Source organism: Macrobrachium rosenbergii, chromosome 5 (assembly GCF_040412425.1).
Source record: "Macrobrachium rosenbergii isolate ZJJX-2024 chromosome 5, ASM4041242v1, whole genome shotgun sequence".
Classification (NCBI taxonomy): domain Eukaryota; kingdom Metazoa; phylum Arthropoda; class Malacostraca; order Decapoda; family Palaemonidae; genus Macrobrachium; species Macrobrachium rosenbergii.
In genome coordinates this window covers 33892990-33907170 of record NC_089745.1, presented here as the reverse complement: position 1 = coordinate 33907170, position 14181 = coordinate 33892990, and the positions used below count along the sequence as shown (strand labels likewise).

General features: G+C 37.4%; 1 long non-coding RNA gene across 1 annotated transcript in view; it reads left to right on the top strand.

Annotated features, from left to right (window-relative positions):
• The first annotated feature begins 3708 nt into the window (after positions 1-3708).
• LOC136838645 (uncharacterized) overlaps positions 3709-14181 on the top strand; it is a 50898-nt gene continuing 40425 nt past the window's right edge. Inside the window, exon 1 of the long non-coding RNA XR_010853065.1 lies at positions 3709-3809. This is a non-coding gene — a long non-coding RNA (uncharacterized lncRNA). The remainder of the gene's footprint in view (positions 3810-14181) is intronic.

Sequence of the window (14181 nt, the reverse complement as noted above, 5' to 3'; positions counted from 1 at the left end):
TTCCTGTTAATACGGCAAAAATAACGAATGCATAAGCATATTCTCTAATCACTATAAAATTTATATATATAATATATATATATATATATATATATATATATATATATATATATATATATATATATATTTATAAAAATACATATAATATATATATATACATATATATATATATATATATATATATATATATATATATATATATATATCCACATAGATACATGCATGGTATATACTTATATTGTACAACTGTATACATGCATTCAAGTACAAAACAAAGACCCTAGACACTAAATGATTAAATACAGTTTGCATGCACAAACACACCCACACACACACAGACACACACATATATACTGTATATTTATATATATATATATATATATATATATATATATATATATATATATATATATATATATATATACTATATATATATATATATATATGTGTGTATATGATTACACAATATTTACATGCACACACATATATATGTGTGCGTGTATGTGTGTGTCTGTGTGCGTGTATGTGGACATGAATGTATCATAAAAGCTGCAATCCTTCATGCTGTCAACACCAGCAGCAACCTAAGAGGTAAAACGATACGAAAATTAATGTTTTAATGATTACATGAAGAGCGACAGTATTAAATTCCTCGTCAGGGCTCGAGTTAAACAGGAAAGATTTTGTTGTTATTAAAAATTTATAGCATATTTTTTGGGGGAAATGTTATATGCATATTCATGACATGAAAAAGTAATAGCCATCAAAGAACTTTATATTTTTGTACTGTTCAACTTATATCTTGCACACAAAAAACATTCTAAGTATTTATTCGTGAATCGTTATCAAAATTTGTCCAGCTCTGCGCAGGTGAGTGGAATAATGAGACTATTAATCAAAACTGATTAATGTTCTTATTTAGATTTACTTATCTGTTTAATTATTTTTGCTGCAAGGAATTTTCGGAAAATATTTATATCAACCTGACATGTAACGAAAAGATTATTTTATTATATATGGTGAACATTTTTCAGTCACATATCGACAGTTATTAGTTTTGAATATATACTTTCGAAGCATGTGAGACTCATTTGACTGAATCTATTTAACATTATGAAGCGGCCCGCTTTCGAGAATCATCGTATCGGAAGAAAACAAGCAAGAAACAAATAAAACCATGAAAAATTATATCAATATTCTTCGAATATCCGCTATCCACGTCTGAAGGGAATAACACAAAAAAAAAAACAGAAAAACCATTGATCAAATTAAGTAATACATTAAAACAACATCAAAGTATTATTAATCAATACCGAGAAAAGCCCTGCACGCAATAACAGCCATTGAAACAACGGGTGAAAAATGAATTCAAATAAAATGGACAGCCAGCGAAATGAAAACACCCAGAAGTAAAAACAACAGGATCAAAGAGGAAAAACAGGAAAACAAAGGTGCACGTGAGAGCACATATCTCACTATATATATATATATATATATATATATATATATATATATATATATATATATATATATATATATATATGACTCAATACCTTTTCTATATATCTCTCATCAGGGTGAGGTTGCAAGCCCCACTGCAAGCTTGAGTGGAATATGTGGCGAAGTGGTCCGGCATTTCTTGTTGGTAACCAGTACAACCATTGACCAGTTTCAACGTTTATCAGCCTTACTGATAGAGGAACGAGTTGTGCAGCAAAAGTGTAATAGATACACGCGCAGCTAGACACCATATTTCCACATACCATGCATATAAACGGATATGTTCACATGTATGTACTGTACATGAGATATATGAATAAATCGTTCATGCTTATCTTAAAAGTGTTACCTGGCCTCAGGACTGCAAAAGCAAAGGGCTTGGAAATGTGATAAGAATATTCTTGTTGCAAGAGATAGCATATTTCATTTCCTAAGCTGATATTACAAAACATCGTCGGAACCATGTTCATTAACGTCGGCAGTGCATCATGTATATACTAATATAATACGCAACACATCAAAATCTTAACTGAAATTTTTCACGTAAATGACATGAACGGCTTAGTAATTGTGTTAACAATACTGGTAAGTAGTTAATGCAATGTATCTGACATTCTGAAGATTTACATCGTAGTTCACCGTAATGAATGTTTGATTTTCTACCTTCCAATTACAAATCTTGTACATGCGTAAGTCGGTACACTAAGGCCATTTCTGAAGGCATGACAAGAAATGCATACGTAATACTGTGCATCATTCATACACGTTTCGCTTTGGCTGGACTATATAACTTAAACATTGTTAGTTATTGAAAGTTTTGAGTTCAAAAGCACTCAGACGTGAGCTTTGCATTTTCCACTACAGCCATCTATCGTCCAGACCTAAAACTAAATCTGTCCGCTTTCTTTCCTTTCCTGCTGGAACCCTCGAAGGAGAGGACTACGTCACTACAGATACACGTCATCAAAGTCTGTGCCTGTGGACTGAACAGTCGGACTAAGTTAAGTTCCTTTCTTAAGTAATTTATTGTACATTGGCCTAATGTGTCCTTGAACATTGGGTAATGCAAGAATTGCTCGTAGCCTGAATAGCATCTCAGTATACGATAAAGGGTGTAATATTAAAAAAAAAAAATGGGAATCCGAAAATCAAGGAACTCCTTTTCCCTGGCGTAGTGAGTTTAAGAATATAATTTCAGCTTGTTGTATATCCACTGATGTTTCAAATTCAACAGGCGTGAAATGACATTTGAATGATGTAATTCCGTGCTGAGATGTTTCCGAGGCTAAACTGTAATATTTAACTTAGGTGAACATAGAAAATGGCAAAATAAATTTATTCCCAGCAAAATTACCAAACCTCGTTTTGAGAGTCTGGTATACCAAAGGGTTGCTCTAAAAGGAGCTTAAGCTAAACAGCTTTCGGTGAATTAAGCCTAGGACAAGATCGCGGGCGTATTTTCACGATACGTTTTTATCAGCCGCTCCTCGTTGAGGGTGACAACGCGACGCAATAATTCTCAATTCTTATTATTTGGTTAAGAATTTGCACTCTAACCGTTTGTAGCATGAATGTATTTTTGTCGCACGGTATTTTATCCGAATATTTACTTAATTTTTAAAGGTAACCTGGCAGTGGTTTTGCTAAAGAAACTTGAGATCAGTCGTGAACGTTACACTTTCGTAGAAGATTGTTTTGGTTTAAGAAATTAACGATATTTATGTCAAAAAAAAAAGACCCAGCTATATTTACGTACATTCACCTGTCATAAATTGTATTATACCTATGCCTGTAATTTTTCTTAGTCAACAAATAAGTCCACAAATACTAAATTTCCACCAGAATACGACCTACCTTCACCTAACCTATCCTAGGGCGCAGCATCACCCCGGCTGTCACGATTGCCTGCCGGGGAATTAGCCACTAAGTTTAAAAAACTTTTGAAATAAGGTATCGGGTAGTTGGCAGTTTATGTTGACGCCACGTAACGCTGTTTGTCCCGTCCGCCAAGGTATCCGCCAAGGTAAGTAGTTCCACACGAAGCGCCATGTTCTCTTATCTTTCTTGGGGGTCCACTTCGCCCCCCCCCGGCTAGGTAAGGGCACGCCGCACTAGGTTAGGTTAGGTTGGTTAGTTATGGTTTCGTAATTTTAGTACCGATTTTGTATGTTGGTATTCCTCCGCGACTAGAAAACTGGCAGACGAGACACCGCGTCAACGTAAACTGCAAGCGCTCCAAGATATAAAAAATTGTGGTCAATAAAAAAAATGCGAACTTAGCTGTATGAGACCATGTACTCATTTGGCAGGTAAGACGAGGTGATCATTTATGTTATTAATGTTGGATAATTTAGGGTGGAGATGGCTCAGTATTAGGGAAGGATGAACAGGCTGGGTGATGGTAGCAGGACGTCTGAGCCGCAGTAAACGGGTTACGGTGGTGAAGCGGTGTCAATTCTTGAAGCCATACAGAGCGTGGGTGGATATTCAGTACTTTTGAATGTTATAGAAGCACTGGTTTTATAGGACGTTGCACTCTGTAATGCTGGTGTAACGGGAATATACCGAATTGCTTGACATGCCTAAGAAAGACGGGTAACGCCCAGTGGCATACCAATGCACTAGGAAGTTATATGAAAGGAAACTTGATTTACCCGCACAACGCTTGATATCCTTTCTGAGAAACAAAGGAGCTCCTGGTGGCAAACTTTGGCATTGTTACACTTTTATTTTGCAGTTCCCCGTTAATTTCTATGGAAACTATGCGCTGGGTATCTTCCCTGTGGTGTCTTTGTTGTTTTTGTTCTTACGCATGCGTGCTATAAGCACAGAGAATGAGTCTACATAGAGGAATTCTGACAAAACCTTCATTTCCTTATCTGTATTCATTGTGTGAATTCGCCTTCGTGGTGAAAATGCAAGACTGGCAAGAAAAGTTGGTTGCTTCAAAGTTTAGACAGAAATGACCGTCTGTTTGCTTGGTGTGTCTTCCTTATGCTTTCATTTCATTGTCTGATGTTTCCAAGTGCATTATCTCGGTAACCGGTTTTACAGTTCATAATCAAGTTTCATTATGTACAGCATTTGCGAAGCGATGTTTTGAGCATAGTTTCTCTCGAAAGGCTTTTAAACTTTATTATTCTTTGTTGGCTTGAGTGTAACGTTTTCTGTCATAAACTACATTTAGCAGCCATTTTGGGAAATGGGCTCTTGATTACCGTGCGGTTTATTTATTTATTTTTTTATTTTGGGAATAACATTACAGCAATGGTAGCGCAGAAATAAGAATTCCCTGATACCATCCCAGCAATGTACTGGGATCCGTTGTCAACCGAGGATTTGAATAAGGGAAGGAATTAATGTCAACGATAACTGTAATATAAGCGGTTAGTTTGAAGCCAGTTATATTAGTACTCTCTCCAAGAGACCGGAGGTTTGTCGTGGTACTACCCCTGCTAATAGAGACGTGAGAGGTATTAGCCCGGCGTCACCTCCGAGGTGATAGTACTAAACATGGTGGAAGCTCACTGGGACTCAGTGTTTAGTATTAGCCCCTCGGGGATCAAAGATTTCGCTTATTAATATATAGAAATAGGGTATATAGTTCTTTGATCCCCGAGGGGTACTATACAAGGGGTCCCATAGAGCTGACACCATGTTTAGTACTAGCACCTCGGAGGTGACCGCGTAGGTGGATTCATACCTGGTTAATACCGATGTGAGAACAAGAGAGGTCAAGACTATTCCTCATCCTTAATCGCACCAGCTACGTTAAGTTAGGATGGTACTCAGGATCTGCAGTGGAAACTGGTAATTCTGTTCAGTCTCGAAATTATTCCAACGAAGGTAGGTCTCTACACTTAAATAAAATGTGTCACACCACCCACGTGCATTTATTTGGGGTGTGAACTGTCATTCATCTAGCGGATACCTTTAAATTCGGACGTTACGCCTAAGTCACATCTTGAAACTAAAGTCATCGACCACAACCGTTATTTCACAAAATAATAAACTATTCAGTATCGGTAGCTTCTATAATCAATGACACTCCTAACATACTAAAAACTAACATTAACAATCGGCTGATGACCACAAGGCCCTTATTTTGTTAGGTTTAAAGGCTTTCTAGAACGCTCGTATGTACTACAGTAACTGTAAATTCAACTGCAAAGACATGGCGATTAGAAAGGGAACAGATGCCCTTGGATCAGATGCGATGTCGCTATTCAGCTTGGCCAGAGACGGACAAAGACATTTATTTACTTGAATGAGGCTGCCTGTCATATTTAATGTACGAAGGTCTGCAAGATTACCGCATTTGGTTTTCACTTGTCAAGATGATTTGGTTTCCCGTGGATCTAGCCATCTCCATTTGGCAATTTAGCGTATTTTTGGATCCTCTGTAACACATCTGCACCTTTCCCGATTTGTCTTCGTACTTCGTCAGGCAGAACTTTATTTTTTTTTTTTTTAAGAATACCAAGAACTACCTCTAGTGACGTAGGTTGGGTTTTATCGATTTGGTGTGTGTTCTGTCACAGTGTCCTTGTGTTCATATTCAGTTTTCATTTCAAGTTTTTCTTATGCTGTTTTTGTTTTCATTTAACTGCCAACTCATTTAGTTTTATCCCTTAGTCATGACTTCATCGTCGAATGTAAATGTTACTCGAGTCTACTTAAGTCATTGTCTTTCCACAGAAAAAATAGCCCCGTCTTTTGCGACAAGTATTTTGCTGATATTCATATTTTGAACTGCGAGTTAACCCTCCAGTTCCTTAGCTACCTTCCGAATTGCGATGGTTAGTAGCCCGAGGATAGGTCTGAACCGATATATGAAATTCGTTCAGATTCCGTTCTCACAGATTGTTATGGCCCTCACTTTCAAAGTGGTGGTTTTTCAAGCCTGAGAAAGATTTGGGGCTATTGGTTACCCATCCTGTCTCTATCCTGTTTCGATAACATGCATCATAATTTGTTGATTACTAGAATGAATGTTATTTCCCAAATTTAAATTTACACAAGGTGGTAAATTAACAACCACTGGCATTTGGGTAGCTTTAAAAATACATTATAAGTAGGAGACTGATATTAGAAAATATCCGTATCTTAGGGTATTTATTTGTTAATTTAGTTACAATACAATCAACTTAAGGAGGACCTAAATGAACGGTATTCTTTCAGCTACGTTGTTTGTTGACATCATCCTTTTCAATAGCCTTCCATTTATTCTCCTCAATAACAAAGCATGTAGAACCTTCGTGAATTTCTTTCCTAAGTTTTCTTGTATTTTCTTGAACTTCTGCCTTCCCATGTTTCTGTCTTTTAACATTTCTCAATTTTCCGTGTTCTAATATTGTTGATAGTCTTAAAATATGTCACTCTATTTTATTTTTCCCGCTTCTAATTATATACAGTATAATTGTTCCCTAATGGTAGGATGGCTAAATGCACCACCACATCACTACCGTGTGGCCACGGTCTTAAAGTGACATCATTATAGATGCTTCTTCATGTATTAAAAAAAATGCAATTAAAAGCTAAATGATACACCTCAATGCCCATTATGTTTCAGTGAAGTAATATTACCGTCTATTCCATACGTAGGATATATCCATAATCTAATTAAAAAGTGCTTTCCAAAACTATACAGCAAAATTAGGGTAAAAAAAAATTAGGAGGAAGAGTGTTTTGCCGCCTCGTGAGAGAGAGAGAGAGAGAAATTACTGCTTGATTATGGTGGAGAAATACGGCTTGGTCATTAACTTAAAAACGTGTGGTAGCCTTCGACTTGGAAAACAAAAATGCTTTCTTCAGTTGATCTCAGGAGGCACGTCCCATGATTTTTGAACTTCGTTACTAATTTATGCATGACTGCAACAAACAAATCTGATACATTTATGCCTGGATTAAAAGCGTGGTACTACAAGCGAGGTTAACGCCCGTGTCTTTGTAGACACAAAACATTAATGATGGAAAGCTTGTAACAAACCCTCGCAAACTGATACAAACTGCAGCGGGCTGTAATTAAAATTAGAGGAAGGAAATTACGAAGTGGATATTATTGGCAACGATATATACGGATGGCGATTTTCGTATGCTTTGTGTTGAACAGCATGCTAACCTCTCAAATACATTTTCGTCACTCGGCAGCCTTAAGTGTGACAAACTTCTGGCTCTGTTAAGAGCTTTTGACAAATCAATTGCTCCGCGAGTCATAGTAGTCGCCACCTCCGTATTTCGAGTCTAGTTAAGTAGGCGTTTCAAGGAAAGTCTTTGTAGTGAGAATTGAGAAACTGGTGGTTGAGTAGCTGGTGTTCATCAGAGGTTAAAGAACACCACTGAAGCTACAGAACTGCATTTAACAGTTTAAATTTGTAAACAGGTATGACGGGATCCTAGTTGCTGAAGCTGCGTTATTAATAGATAAAAGACACCACGCATAGCAGTTGACAGGATCGCAGATTTGACAATGATAGGGAGTACTTGTTTGATCTCTGCTAGATCTGCATTATGTGCGTGTGTTTGTCTGGTTTGTAGGGGAGGGGGTGTTGTTAATGTACTTGCGCACAGCAATGTCCTCTCATAGTTTTGTAATACTTGGGTATGTAAGAGCTTAATCGGGGAAAAACAGTTTTAATCCTTTTTTTAAATGATCAAGATTTTAGTCCTGAAGTTTGAGTATGATTTTCTCTTAAAGTTTACATTTAAATGAAACTGCTAAAGCAATTCTTGATTGCTGGTAAAATGGTTGGAGCTTGGCTTTTGGTAATGTTTGGTTATAAGAAATTGCAAATACCTTCATACTGGCATTAGTCTGAGCTGAAATAGTTTACCTTAAGGAGTGAGAGTAATTGCCTTTGCACAAAATCTTCATTTAATGAGTGCCCTGGTCCTTTTGTTACTAAACTTAAATAAATTACTTTCTCAGTGTAAAATCTGCGAAACTAAGTACGAAAGGGTTCCCCGGGAGCTTTGGAAATAATCACAAATTGCAAAATTGCAAATGATTGGTCTTGAAGTACACAAGTCAATGGAGGAGAGAGAATTACCGAAGAATGCATGGATTTACCCCGTAGGGGGCTAGTGCCGTCAGTACAACTCATGCGGTGCACTGTAGGCATTACCTGTAGCTCTTTGCAGCGTTCCTTCCTTCGGCCGTTAGCTGCAACCCCCTTTCACTCCTTTTACTGTACCTCCGTTCATATTCTCTTTCTTCCATCTTACTTTCCACTCTCTCCTAACCGAGGTGTCCCGCCTGTTACACCTTTCAAACCTTTTTACTTCCGTTTCAGCGCTGAATAACCTCATAGGTCCCATCGCTTGGCCTTTGACCTAAATTCTGTATTCTATACTATCCTAAGACTTGGAAGCATAAAAAATTACATGGAAATAAAGGCTCAAGATTGTAGGCTGAAGCGCAGTATACGAGAAAATAGATGAACTTACGCGACTAAGAAAAGGTTAATGACTAATTAGTACTCTGACAGGTACAAAGAGGAACTTAATCTGCCACTACAATGCCCAAAACAACATAACGCATTGCATCAGTAGTTTAACTGAAAAATGCATTATCTACAACAGCACTTGAGAAGTCCAATATGCGAGAATTTCTCTTATTATCAAAGTTATGTAGAAACACAACATGAATTTACAAAGTCCAACACATTACTAATTCCATTATTATCTGACTCTACACGTATGTACGTAAAAAATGTCTCGGAAACTTTCGGAAAACTATGCCACTCGTCGCCTTCTGTTCCATACGTGGACCCATTTATTAACAACTTTAAAGCATAGGATATAACTGTATTCTGAAAGGCATTAATTTACTTGTTGTAACTTTGTCTAGTACAGGGATATTAAGCCCTTCCAGATAGGGAAGTTTTTGATAATTACCAGCGTTGCCGCGGATAGAATCTACGTGTAGTTAATTTCGTAACAGACTAGAAAACGAGATCCCAGGAAAGAACAAAATTTGTGGGAAGAGACAGTTCAGCCTAAGGCCTGTCGACAGACCTTTCCTAGATAGTGACCGCCAAGGATTTTAACGCAGTATGTATCCACCTTTGCGGCGTGTTTAGTACAACCCCGTTGGGGATAACCGTAAAAACATAAACAAAAGACTAAATATCATAAAGATATTGACCCCCAAGAAATGTTAGTCCTAGATAACGACCCCCGAAAACCCTTGGGGGTCACTTATCTAGGAAAGATTCCTGCAGACTATAGGAATAGCTACACCGAGATTCACGTTAAAGCATTTGTGGTCAATAATCTGGTATTTCATTCTGTGATTTCACGTAATATTTGCTGTTCAGTTAATAAGGATCCACTTGTTACGTCAGAGATGTGATGGCTTTATTGAATTTAAATTTCTTTCGTGCATTTAAATTATATAGATTATTCATGTCACTATAACGAAAGATCCTCCAATATGACGCTCATCACCAAGCAAGCAAACATTGCAAAGATGGCCAGTACTCAATATAAAATCTAGATCTATGTTTAGAGTCACTCCAGTATTATAGTGATTTTACTGTACAGTTGCTGACATCTTTGAGATTCCTTTTTAACACTAAACCGATAGCCATTTTTATTTCAAATTAAGATTGGGATCTACAGATGTCATTGGTTGCAATCATATACAGCGTAAATTCTCTGAGACCAGTTCTATACCCTAAGGGTTGAAGTCTTGACAATAGTCTTTTGTTATGTCGCGTACGCTTACCACCAGCATGGTATTTTGGGGTTGTACTCTTTGACACCAAGGTTGTATTTCGAGGTTGTGCCCTTAATGCTAGACTTGTAATCTTGTGGGTGTATCCTCGTATTTTAAGGCAATACCCGCGAAGCTAAGGTTGTATTGCGTGGGTTAAAACCTTCACAAGTGTTGAGGATCTTTGAGATTCTTTGGCTTTGGAGATCGAAAATAAAATGAAATCGAAATTTTTTAACGCAAGCTTAGTAGTGATTTATATCGAAATAAACCTGACGCCTAATCTATTGCTTTAGAATTCGACTAGTCACCCAGTTCTTTGAATTACTTTGAGTTTTCTGTAAAAGGAAACTATTGTAATGGCTTTGTCTGTCCGTCCGCACTTTTTCTGTCCGCTCTCAGACCTTAAAAATTACTGAGGCTAGATGGCTGCAAATTGGTATGTTGTATCATCCGCCCTCCAATCATTAAACATACCAAATTGCAGCCCTCTAGCCTCAGTAGTTTTTATTTTGATTAAGGTTAAAGTTAGCCATGATCGTGCGTCTGGCACCGCTTTAGGTACCAACAACACGGGCCACCACCGGGCCGCGGTTGAGAGTCATACAGCTTTATACACTGTACAGAAAACTCGATTGCGCCAAAGGAACTTCTGCTCAATTTTTACTTGTTTAGTTTTGCCACAGCACTTTCGTTTGTAATGTTTTCCTTAAAAAAATTGAATATATGCATTTTATTGTGAATCACGAATCATATTAAAAAGTTGAGCCTGATGATCAGGGGACATTTTCTCCGCATGTTTTGAAGTTTAAACACCACGTGCAGACAAATGAAGCAGTTACTGGCCCATGCTTAACGTGGGTTGCGGAAATGAAACTGTTTTTATCAACTTCCAAGTACATAAAATATATTCTTTCAGTTCATACTGCATGTCTTAGTGATTGTCGTATACTGAATGGGCAGCTTGTGATGGAAGTTGCGAAAACGCTTTTCCAAAACTATAGGGCGAGTTAGGGAACTTGAAGCGGATGGATCTGGTGTGCTGAAGGAAATATTCCATTACGGATGGCGTGAAAAAGGTCACGTAGATTACGTATATTTATTAATGTGTGCGCATTAAATCGCAAAAAAAAAGCCTAAAACCTTTTTCTCCACTAACACTTGCCCAGGAAATGCAGTTCTTTGTGAATGATAACGTTATGAAATGTTTTTTTCTTAGTACCTGAATAATTAGCTTAATAGTGTACATACAAGCCTACTGTAAGCCGATATTTTGCTCACGGCCCTGCTCCTCCAACCCCCTCCCGGCCCCGCCACCCACTATCCATAGATGCTCGGTTGTTTTTAGGTAAAAAGTGATGGTCAATAAAGACTGTTTTTTATTATTTTGAATAAAAACGATACACCGAATTATCAAATATTTATCCAATGTTAACGAAAAGTTGAGAAGTTAACATTAGCACTGAAAAATCGGAACGACTGAACTGGAATTCTTGCAGAAGCACGCACGGCGTCCGCTGCTTTAGGCTTTGAGAATGCCCAAACCACCACAGGGTAGTCTTGGACATAGACCTACTTTTTGAACTTGCAAGACTAGCTCAAAAATTCACTCTTTTGGAAAAGCATGACTGACTCCAAGTAGTGTTCCTGTTATTTAAATAGTCCGCGTCCTTGTATCAGTATGCTAATATTCCAATAGCACATTATTCACACACAGAAGGGTTTAACATCTTAACAATCCGTTGCAAAATACACTGGTTTCATTTATGTTGTATTTTAGTCTTTGTGCTGTTATATTTTGTCATGAAATTTGATCCATTTCTATATCTTGGTAAATAGGAGAATTCCATCGTCTTTTATATTAAATAAATGTATTTCATTCTTGTGATTCGATGATTAGCAGAACTTAATTTTGTGTATGCTGTAGAATTGTTTAGTTGAACATTTTTCTTAACTGAGTAGTGTTCAATTTTATGGTCAAATGTTAAGTTCCAGATCTGATAGCTAAATAATTTAATAGCTCACTAATATAGTTCCTCTTGGAAATGACAGGCATAATTACAGGGCTATTAAACTTTTGACTTGAGATTAATAAGCTAACTAATGATATGTTGTTATAATGTATGTCTTTTTACTAGTTTTAATTGGAAACTTGTTCTTTTGACTAAGAACCTACCTCTGATTGTGGTGCTGACAATTCACTAGAAACGGCTCGAGTCATTAATTACTGTTAAGTATGAGTCAGAATTTTCTAATAATGATAAGATGTCCTATTTTATAACTGAAGTTCTCGGCCAGTTTTGCTTTAATGTTGGATAAGAAGCACAACAGCGGAATAGCTCTTATGATAAGACATTTTGGAATCTCATGTCTTTTTATGCCTGTGAAAACCAGTCCATAAGTTTATTTTTAATGGTGTATTCTTCCTTAGGCGATTTTTACTTCCCAATTATTGTTTCATAATTTAGGTACTGGAGTACATTCACACCCGCTGGTTAGAATTATGGAATTGGGGAATCGCTCTTACGATTCTCGTTATAGCTACGTTCTATTTTATGCTAGTAAATGTCAACACGATGCATTGACGATGTAATACATTAACACGTGAAGAAACGTAACCTAAGAAAGTCCACGCAATTAAAAATTTTCAGATTTTGAAATTGCAGCGCGTCACAGTACATTGTCGTGATCGGTAATCTCAAGCGCACGTTTGGTGTAACTGTTGCGTGATTTGTAGCTGTCATAGTGCATGAAAATTGCGTGAATTGTAACAAGGATTCATTTGAATGCATTACGTGGCTTCGAAAGAGTTAAGAAATATTAGGCTATTCCGCACCACTCTCCATTAGTGGAGACCAGAATTTTCACGAAATATTATTCACACCTGTGAATAGGCCGCGTTGCAAAATGCATGTTAATTTATATAAACTCGTGAATGTTCTTGGCTTATAAACTTATCTGAGAATAAGTGGCTCAAGGGTAGTTTAAGGACCAACGTTTGGTAATAAGTGAAGATAAACTACCGTGTACACCCATACAGGCCTTTGTTTCCTTAATGTTTCTTCTCGAATTTTACTTGTTTCCTCCGGTAAATCCGGCATTTTTGTACATATAAACAGAGTCAGTGTTCATTGTCATACGAACTCCGATCTACTGAGTCAATGTAAAGCTTCTCGCGTCTACAGTCGAAGAAATACCAGAATTCTGCCGTACTGATGTTGTTTTGTCGTTTTGTAACGGAAGCTTACAGGTTTTACCCGTTAAATTTTTGGCTATTATTATTATTATTATTATTATTATTATTATGGCAGAATATTCACAGTTTAAGCGGAAGCACAAAGGTTTGAAAATAAAAGCGGCTATGTTGAACCGTCCTTGTCTGCGTACAGTAATGAGTCCAGGTATTCATCAGTTCTAAATTTGCAACAGATCTGAAGAGAAATAAGGACTAACTGCCCCCCACCCCCCACCAACCCTTTTCAGTTTTCTGTAAAAGAAAACTATTGAGATGGCTTTGTCTGTCCGTCCGCACTTTTTCTGTCCGCCCTCAGATCTTAAAAACTGCTGAGGCTAGAGGGCTGCAAATTGGTATGTTGATCATCCACCCTCCAATCATCAAACATACCAAATTCCAGCTCTCTAGCCAGAGTAGTTTTTATTTTATTTATGGTTAAAGTTGGCCATAATCGTACTTCTAGCACCGCTATGGGTACCAACAACACAGGCCACCAACGGACCGTGGCAGAGTTTCATGGGCCGTGACTGTGGCCACCAGCGGACTGTGGCTGTTTCATGGGCCGCGGCTAAAGGGTTTCATGGGCCTTCGTTGAAAGTTTCATGCAGCATTATAGCTGTACAGAAAACTCGATTGCGCCGAAGAAACTTCGGTGCATTTTACTTTTTTTTTTTTTTTAACCACCAATGAATGAATAATACTTTCTGTTTTGCGGGTAGATACGAGCGGT